The sequence below is a fragment of the Condylura cristata genome, unplaced genomic scaffold, assembly GCF_000260355.1.
Source record: "Condylura cristata isolate star-nosed mole 26May11 unplaced genomic scaffold, ConCri1.0 scaffold00013, whole genome shotgun sequence".
Taxonomy (NCBI): domain Eukaryota; kingdom Metazoa; phylum Chordata; class Mammalia; order Eulipotyphla; family Talpidae; genus Condylura; species Condylura cristata.
The window spans coordinates 3,518,204-3,527,681 of record NW_004567114.1 but is presented as its reverse complement, the minus strand read 5'-3'; the positions used below and the strand labels follow the sequence as shown (position 1 = coordinate 3,527,681).

Below are 9,478 nucleotides of genomic sequence, written 5' to 3'. Positions count from 1 at the left end.
CCACACTTGCTTCTGTGAGTCATTTTAGAAGTTAGCATTCTGGGGCGTGTGCTGCTGGTCTTTAAGTTGTAGTTCTGATTTGCTTTTCCCTGAAGACAAATAACTTTGACTGTCTTTCTATGTTTGTATTCTTTGTCCCTCTTCTTTGGTAATGTGCCTGCTTGATCCTGTACCTACAACCTTTTATAGCAAGTGGTTTTTCTTCTTTCTCTTGAGTTCTAGGAGTTTCTCATAGCAGCCTTTTGCAAGAAACCATGTTCTGAAAATATTTTCTCCCAGTTCATAGTTTGCCTTTTTGTTTCAACTGTCTTATAAAGATCAAAATTTTGTAATTATTTTGAAGTTTCATTCAGCACTTCCCCCCCCCCATCTTGTGATTCATTTTTTTCTTGTCTTAAAAAATATTTTCCTAGCTCAAGGCTATAGCTATTTTTCTCTACATTTTTATCTAGAAGTTTGATAGTTTTAGCTGCTATTGTATTTCGGTGTATGATTCATCGCTGACTCTTTGTTTATATAGTGTGAGGTAAGGGTTATGTTTCATCGTTTTCCATCTGGATGTCCAATTATTCAAGCACAATTTGTTGAAAAGATTATACTTTCCTTTTTGAATTACTTTGGCAGCTTTGTTAAAATTCAGTTGACCCTACAGTTAGAATCCATTTTTCGACATTCCATTATTTTCCATTATCTATTATGTCTGTCTACACACCAATCTTTCAACAGCTTGGTTACAGTACACTCATTATAAACATTCAGTCAGGTACTGTAACCCCACAGAAACTTTTTTTTTTAATGTTCTTGTCATTTATATTTTAGAAGCAACTTGTCAATTTAGAAAATATCTGGCTTCGATTTTGATTGAATTTAAGATATTGAACTGAGTGATACTAAATCTTTCTACCCACACCATGGTTTAATCCCTTTATTTAGTTAGGCTTCTGTAACTCATTTCAACAATGTTTTGCAGTCTTTAGTTTGTAGACCTCACAAATATTCTGTTCATTTTGTCACTATGCATTACATAATTTTGATATTCTGGTGAGTGGTTTGTCTAAATGTCAGTTTTAATTGTTCATTGCTCATAGAAGAAATACATTTGAATTTTACATGCTGACTTTGTATTTGTGACTTTGCTAAACTCAGTTATGAGCTATAAAATTATTTTGATTTATTTTTAGAACCACTATATCATCAATAATATTTCTGAGAATAAGGAGATTGCTTCTTTTCCAACTTATGTGCCTTTTTCTTGCCTGATTGCACAATCTAAGATCTCCAGTGCAATATGAAGCACATCTGTGCATTGCTTCTCATCTTAAAAGCAAGGCATTCAGTCTTTTACACAGATATGAGTTCTAGGTTTTTGCTAAATTACCTTTATCGGGTTGAATATGTTGCTTCCTAGTTTGCAAAGATATTTATTTATATTGGTTTTAGTTTGTCTTCATTTCTAAATCATGAATAGGTGTTAGATTTAGGAAATGTATTTCTGTATCTTTTTCCTTTTCAGTCTGTTAGTGGAATGGATTGCATTTATTGACTTTAGAATGTTAAGTCAAACTTGGATTGCTAGGAAAACTCTGTTTAGTTATGACACATACGGGGTTTTTTTGGTAGGTGTTGTTGGATTTGATTTGCAAAGGAAAATTTCTTACATATTTTTACCTCTGTTCTGGAGGGATGTGTCTCTAAAGCTTTAGATGGAATTAAGATAAAACTGTCTAGTTATAGTATGGTAATGCAAGAAGCATACGATCAACTGAGAACTTTTCTTTCCTCTCAATATTCTGAGTTTTTACAAATGGTCAGAGGTCTTCTTTACGCAAAGATCTGTCGCGTCTGATGTTGGTGTATTCACTGGTTGGTCACTTTGTTGGTTGGTTGGTTGGGGGAGGGGAGGAGTTTTTAATTACAGATTTAATTTATGTAATAGATGCAACAATTTTCAGTTTACTTTCTTGAGTTAATTTGACACGATCCATTTTATCTAAGTTGCCTTTTCTCTTTGCCACAAATGTTCACAATATTTTTCTTGTTCTTTTTATATTTTTAGTATTGCTTGGGATATTACCTTGTTTGTCTCTGATAAGTATAGTTGTGTCTTCCAACTTTAATATCTACATCTTGTTTCTTAGAAATTAATCAATGCAATTAACCTTTTCAGAGAGCGAGATTTTGTCTTCAATGATTTTTTTTTAACATTTTTGTTTGTTTTCTGTATCATTGATTCCAGTGCTTTTATTATTATTTTTTAATTGTTCTGAGTTTACTCTGCTTCATTTCCAGTTTTAGTTTCCTTTTTGGAAGATAATTCATTTGAGACACAATTTTCCCAACAAACATTTAGTTCTCAAAATTTTCCTGTAAGAACTATTTTAGCGGTAGCCCACTCTTTTTGATGCCTAGTAATTTTCTTTTCATTCGGTGTACATTTCATAGTTTTCATTGCAATTTCTTCTCTGAATAATCATAAATAAGCTATTCAATTCTCTAGTATTAAGGATTTTCCAGCTATTTTATTTTATTGATTTCCTAGTTTAAGTTTTGCATGGTTAGGGAAGCATATTATTTTATCATTTGTCTTACTAAGACTTTTGTATGATTTGTATTGATGTTAGATCTTCTCCTTAGATGTTGTTTTAGGGGACCCTGCCTTTGAAGTTTATTTTTGCACAGTTAATATGCTGAGTACACTCCCTGGGCTATGGCAGGCACTGTCATGAGTGCCTGCTTCAGGGAAGACTTACATGAGTGCAACCCAAACAGAGTGAACTGATGTGACTCCGAAGTCCAGGTCACCCACACCCCTCCTTTATGCTCTCTTTGTCTACATGCAGATGAAGAAAATGCTTCCACATGGATAGTCTAAGATAAGGACGGAGCGCCCCTGGGAAAGCAGGAAGGCTGGCCAGGCGTCAGGCATCCAAAGCCCCGGAGTGCACCGGACCTAGCCTAGGCTCTGCCCTCGCTGGTCCACGAGCTGCCGTTGTGCTGGGTCGAGTAAGACGAGCACCTCCCTTCACGGTTACTGCGAAATCCACCCAAAGGCAGAGTGATTCGCGTTCAGTGAGGGAACTGACTTGCTCCAGGTGAAGGCCCAGAAAGAGTCTCTGGTGCAATTTGATGGCATCGTGCACTCTTTTCTAAAATGTTGGTTATGCCCCTCCAAAATTCCTAGGCTGAAGCCTTCACCCACCACGTCAGCATCTGGCCTTCCTTGAAGACAGGGTTGCTGCACACGCAGGGGGGTCATGAAGTAACCGGGGTCCTCAGAGAAGGGACAGCGATGCGACCCCACACCCCCGTGAGGCCTTGGGCAGTGGTGAGGGCAGTGCTTGTGTGCCTACAAGCAGGTGACACCCCCACGGCCGGGAATTGCGGTCAGTTCTCCTCACAGGAACCAGCCCTCCCGGCACCTGGACTTCAGGCTCCCAGCCATAGCGCGCCTGATTTAGGCCCGTTTTTCTGCGGTGCTATTTCCACAGCCCACACACTAGCCCAGCCTCTTCATGTTGTAACTGGAAACCTTGCTGAACAGCCACGCCTTTTATCTGTGTGCACAAACATGCACACACACACGGGTGTAAACATGCACTTTCGTGCATGCACACACGGACACATGAGCACATGTGCACCATGTGCATGCATACAAGTATCATGGCACATGTGCATGGGCACACACTTGCAACACATACACATGCTTGCCACATGTGTGCATGGACTCATACTTGCAACATATACACACACTTGCCACACGTGTGCATGGGCTCACATACTTGCAACACATACACACACTTGTCACACATGTGCATGGGCTCACATACTTGCAACACATGCACACAGGCACACACTTGCAACATATACATGTGGGCACACATAGTTGCAGCACATACATGGTCTCACATGTGTGCAACAAGCACACATGTGTCCACGTGTGTGTAATATGTGCATATGAGTTCGCATGCTTGTAACACATACACGCAGGTGCATACTTGCAACACATAAACACAGGCTCACGTGCTTGCAACACATGCACACCAGTGCACATAAACACACACATAAACACACACAGACACACTTGCATGCACAAGTGTGTTATATGTGCTGCCTGTGGGTGGCCACCTCACAGATGCCCCGTAGAGAAGTGCTGCTTCATGTCATGTTAGGAAGAGCCTCTCTCCTCAGGAGACCTGGATGCTGAGGTGTGGCAGCAGGGCCCTGTGTGGGCCAGGAAGCTTACGGGAGGCCTGCACTGCTGTCACCTACACTAACATCAAGTCTCACTTGACTGAGCTTCACATTCTCAAAGTAGTGTGCCAGCAATCTGCATTTATGATCACATCGTCAATTTTCCCAATGTTTATTAATCAAAGACATATAGAATAGGACACGCCATAAAGCTGCTTCTCCCATATTCTTCTGACGTCACCGGCAGCCAATCAGAGCGGAAAGGGACATTCCTGTGGATTAGTTCTAAAGCTCGTGCACAGCTGGACCAGATGAGAGAGGCCCAGCAGGGTGGCCTTGGGTGGCTGGGCGCCCGCGTCAGCCCAGAACAGCCCGTGTGGGCTCCTGAGTGGCGTCTGGCTTTGGGGAGATGGTCCCATCTGGCCCAGCGTCAGGCCTGGCCCGGCCAGGGCAGGGGAGACTGGAATCCCTGCTCTCCGCTCGGGGTGGGACAAGTGTTCCCACGGAGCTCCCCGGATGGACGAGGGACAGGGACGCCAGGCTCAGAGATGCCACATGCTAGCATGGAATTCAGGGCTCCACATGGCCTCCCAGGAGGGCAGAGGGCCCCGGGGGCTGGGGTGCGAGCTGCGGCCCCCTCAGCCCCAGCAGGGCCACTGCCGGGCGCCTCTGCATACAGCGGCCTGTGCCTGCCCGTGTGCTCTGGTCGCCGGCAGTTTGCTCCCAGGCAGGTCGCTGAACCCGTTTTCACCTGTTGTTACGCAGCAGGGACCGTGTCTCACCAGTGTCCGCGAGGTCTGCTGGGTGCCCTGCAGGGCCCGGCACATTCCAGCCCACCAGCCCACCGTCACTGCTTCACACACGCCGCGGACCCAGAACGTGCCTGCGCGCAAACCGGGTGCTAGAAACACGGAGGCGAAGGACCCAGCGCCCATGGGAGCATGGCGGCCACCTTGCTGGAGACAGAGGCCGCGTGGAACCGCCTGCCCGCCCTGCGCACCCCTCTCTCCTGCAGGCGGGGGCGGGGCCCCCCAGGAGCGAGGCATGGCCAGGTGGGCACCTTGGTCAGCGTGGACTGGACTGAGTGGGGCAGGAAATAGAGGCCAACAAAGCAATGCTCTGGGGTCACCCGGCCTCTGAGAGGAAAAGCGCACATTCTTTCCCCTGGGCCACAGGAGAAATGGTTCACTGCACACACGGACAGAGATGGCGCGGCTTCTGGGCAAGGCTGAGGATAGGCCTGGAGCTTAGGGACAACAGAGGGTTCTGGAAGGAGGGAGAGAGGCTCCCGTGCCTTTGTCCAGGGCACCCCAGGCTTGACAAAAGGACGGCCCAGCCTCTCCGGCCGCCAGGCTGGGGCCGGACGTCTGTTTGTGTACAGAGAGTGAAACGGGGCAAAAGAAAACGAAGAACAACGTAAGAAAGACCTTTATCATTTCTGTCAATTTTCTGTGGCGCTGCTAACTATCACTGAGGGATGCTTCTGGAAAGACTGAGGAAAGTGGCCCTTTGTGTTCACCGGCTCCAGCATCCCTCCTCCTCGCCGCTGGGTCCTGCAGCCACCAGTCTCCAGCCCCCCAAATGCCTCTTGCCCTGGTTTTCGCCCTTCCCCATTCGCAGCAGGAGGCCAGAAGCATACCACCGTATTGGCTGTGGAATGAAGGGCAGCTAGGTATTTTTAGTCCAAAGCGGGGTTTCTTAAAGCCACAAAATCCCGATTCCCTGAGCAGGCAGTGGGGTCCCTGCAGCAAGGCTCCCCGTGTGCAAGAGGCAGGGACTTTCTCCACCGTCTTCCTGGGAGCCCCGGGGCCTTGAGCACCCCACAGTGTCCCGGTGGGGACTGATGAGCTCTGTCCCGCAGTTGAGGAAAGAGGAGAGACTGGACAGGAGATCTTCAGTCCAGCTGATGGGCTCGCGGGCTGCCCGGCAGCGGCTGGCGGGTTGGGCCCGAGAGCGCCAGGTGCCGCTGGCAACACGGGCGCTGGTGTGTCCCCGGGGGCCCGGGCGGCTTGGCAGGGAGGCGGCCGGCTGCTCAGTTGGTTGGGAAGATAATGGTGCTGAGAGCTGTTTATCAAGCATCTCTGAGCGGCAGGCCCGAATTCCCAATTAACTCACATCGTGGTCTGGTGGCTCTTCCGGCATGGGGATCCTATCAGATCCAAGCAGTCTACAGGGGTCTGTATCTCCCCAAGACCTGTGCGCGGCGCCTGATAAATAGAAGTTTCCACCACAATAATTAATGAATGGGAGGGGAGGAAGGGCAGGCTTCGTGAACCACCCCAGGCCCCAGAGTTCCCAAGAATTAAACCTGATTTTCTGCCGAAGAGAGGCTCGTATGGATGACGTGCCACGAGGGACGGCCAGGGACGCTCAGCTGTTCTGAATTTACCAGGAACGCGGGGCCGCCATCCTGGGCCACCTGGTCTGCAGCTGTCCTTCATTTCCCAGTCCCGGCGAGGACCCCGCATCCGGGGGCTGCAGAGACCAGCTCGCCACCCCCACGACAGGGCCCTTCCTGATGACCTTGCTGCGTCCAGCCAGCCCCTCAGCCACAGATGCTCAGGCTGTCCCTGGGGGGCCCTCTGTTCTCCTCTGGGAGAATCTGAAGCCATCAATCACTCCCAGCCCAGCTGCCTGCAGGGAAGAAGCTCTCTCAGTGCTGAGTCTGTCACCTTCCTCCATGCAGCCCTCCTGGATTTATGGCCTTCCTTGAGCTTTCCAATATGCCTGTGCCTCTCCAAGGCACTCTACCTCTCCTGTCACCCCAGAACCTGAAACAGGAGTCAGAGCCAGGGAAACAATGGGTATGTGAACAAATGAATTAATGAGCCTTGCTTTTTTTTTTTTAACTTTCATTCTTTTTATTTAAAGTTGAACTTAATCCCTGGCCATAAGTTTGTGTTTCTTCAATTTCTTCTGGGATATTATTTTTTCTTCCGTGCAACCTCTGGTTTAGGGACCATCTGCTCTTTTTCAGTAAGGATCGTCTCGATGAGGCAGGGGAGCTCGCGTACGGGTTAACCCGACCATGAGCGATGTAAGTTCTGCGACGCATCTTGGGGGCTTTGTTCACTTGGATGAGCTCAGTGACCAGAGAACCTACACCTAAAACCTTAAGTTCGGCATTGCTCTCTGCATTGTTAAGCATGCACAATAAGAATTCAGCACTCTTTGGGCCGACAACCCTGCATCCAACCCCACTGTTTGGCCTGGACACGCCTTCCGACACCCCCACTATAATGGCGGAGTGGCACACACTGCTTCTGTAGAGTGGCATCCTTTAGATACTCGGGGGCTTTTCGGATATGCATACCCTTGCTGGCCTGGGCAGTTTCTTGAGTGTTCTTAAAATGAACATGGAAATTCGAACCTCTTGATTTGCATGACTTTGTAGGGTTTTCTGGATCAAGTGAGTAGCGAACCATTGTCAAAGATGACTAAGGACACTTACAGGGAGAGAGTCTTGCTCTTTTTTTTTTTAAGATTCACTTATTTATGCATACAGAACTGGGGTACAGGCCAAAGATGCAGGGGCGGTGAGAGGCTTCACCAGAGACAGAGTGGGGAACAGAACAGGCAAATCTGTGAGGTACACTGTTGAGGGGAGCAGCGGGCGGGTCAGAAGAGGTCTGCTGCACCATATGGGTCACCTCCGGGGCAAGCAGGGATTGAACTCATGGTGAAGTGGCTTTAGCTTCTTAGTGCTGTGCTTTAACCCAATGCGCCAGCAGGGAGGGCTGAGAGTCTTGTTCCTCTTAATATTATGTCTTAATGCCACCAGTTTGGTTGAAAATAAATGGCCCAGTGTGAGCTGGTTAGGAGCTGGCTACTGAAACCCAGCCAGGCATGCAGAGGCGCAGGGGAGCCCCTAATTTGTTAGAGCAGACTGAGCACTGAGGACATGAGCAGTGAGGGCCTCAGAGCTGAGCTCCTGCTCTGCTGCTCAGAATGTCCAGGGGTGGACAGCAGCTGCTCCCACAGGGCCCCAGCTCAGGCGCCACCCCCAGGCCTGGGGGCGGAGCGCTATGATCCAGGGACCCACACCCATCCACGAGGAGGCATCCCCACGCGCCAAGGCTGGGCTTCGTCAATAGTCGGTTTCTTCCAAGACATCAAAGGCTCCTGGGTGAGCAGCCACGTGGTGGGGCGGGGACGGGACCCTGGAAACAGCGCTGCATTTGCCCCGATCCTGATGCCGACATCACGGCCACGTAGGGCATGACTGACGGTCTCTTAACACGAGGACCGTAGCTCCCCAGCGGGCTACCGGCACCTCGCGTGAGGAAAGGGGGTGTCGAGCTGGGCCACACTCACTGCCTCTCACCAGGCCTGGGCCAGGCTGCCCCTCTAGCCATGTGTGTGCGCTCCGCAGCCCCAACTCCCACCTGCCTCGTTTGGGCTGCCGTTAGGGTCTTCCTGGAAGCCTCACGCGGAAGATAAAGCATCCATCTCCATTGGCCCAGAGCTAAGCAGTGAAGTGGCATCTGTCCGTCTTCCTGTGCGAAAATCCTTTCATCTCTTGCACCTGAAACTCCGGAGAGGCAAATTCTTCCACTTTCCATTTGCTCCTTGGGGATCTGAGGCTGGGGTTAGTGAAATGCCCAAATGTTTCAAACCCATTTGAGGCCTGGAGAAGTCTGAGGGCCTCAGGCACCCAGGCGCATCCTGTGTGAGGTCAGAAGTCGCTCTTTGGAAAATGCCAGGATGTGGGTCGTCTGTTCCCAGGCCCCTGGACACAGGGGTCAGCCCCTGCCCTAAGGGAAGGGGCCCGGAAGGCAGAGGCTGACAGCACCATGCAAGGCCATTGCTGCAAGTGAGGTGTCTGGGAGACGGCCGGAGAGCTTGGAGTTATTTATTTAAGTCTTTTTTTTTTTTTAATTGGAAGAACTGTGCCTTGCCTGTCTCTGGTCTGCATCCTCGCCCTGGTCGACAGCAGGCCGTGGGGTTAATGAGCAGTGTGGTGCAGAGCTGGCTCACACGCAGCAGCACCTGTGAGAGGCAGAGGAAGAAGCTGGAAAGAGAAAGGAGGGTAAGGGAGGGGGTCACGCATATCAACAGCCTAGTCCAAGCTCGCCTGAGCCGTCCCCACCGTCCACCAGCCAACTCCTGCCCGGAGGCAGCTCAGACCCCGGCCCCTGTGTCCTGCAAGTTGTCTGTGACCATGATGATGGCACTGAGCAGGTGTGAGCTGTCCAGACCCCGTGGAATGCGCCCAGCCCCGCCTGTGCACAGCCCTGGGCCTGGGCAGGAGCCGCTGGCCACTGCCCACCCACTCTGCATAATCCAC

At 49.7% G+C, this 9,478-nt stretch overlaps 1 pseudogene; it reads right to left on the bottom strand.

The window, feature by feature from the left end:
• Positions 1–7,068: 7,068 nt before the first annotated feature.
• Positions 7,069–7,616, bottom strand: LOC105853584 (annotated as a pseudogene).
• Positions 7,617–9,478: the final 1,862 nt, after the last annotated feature.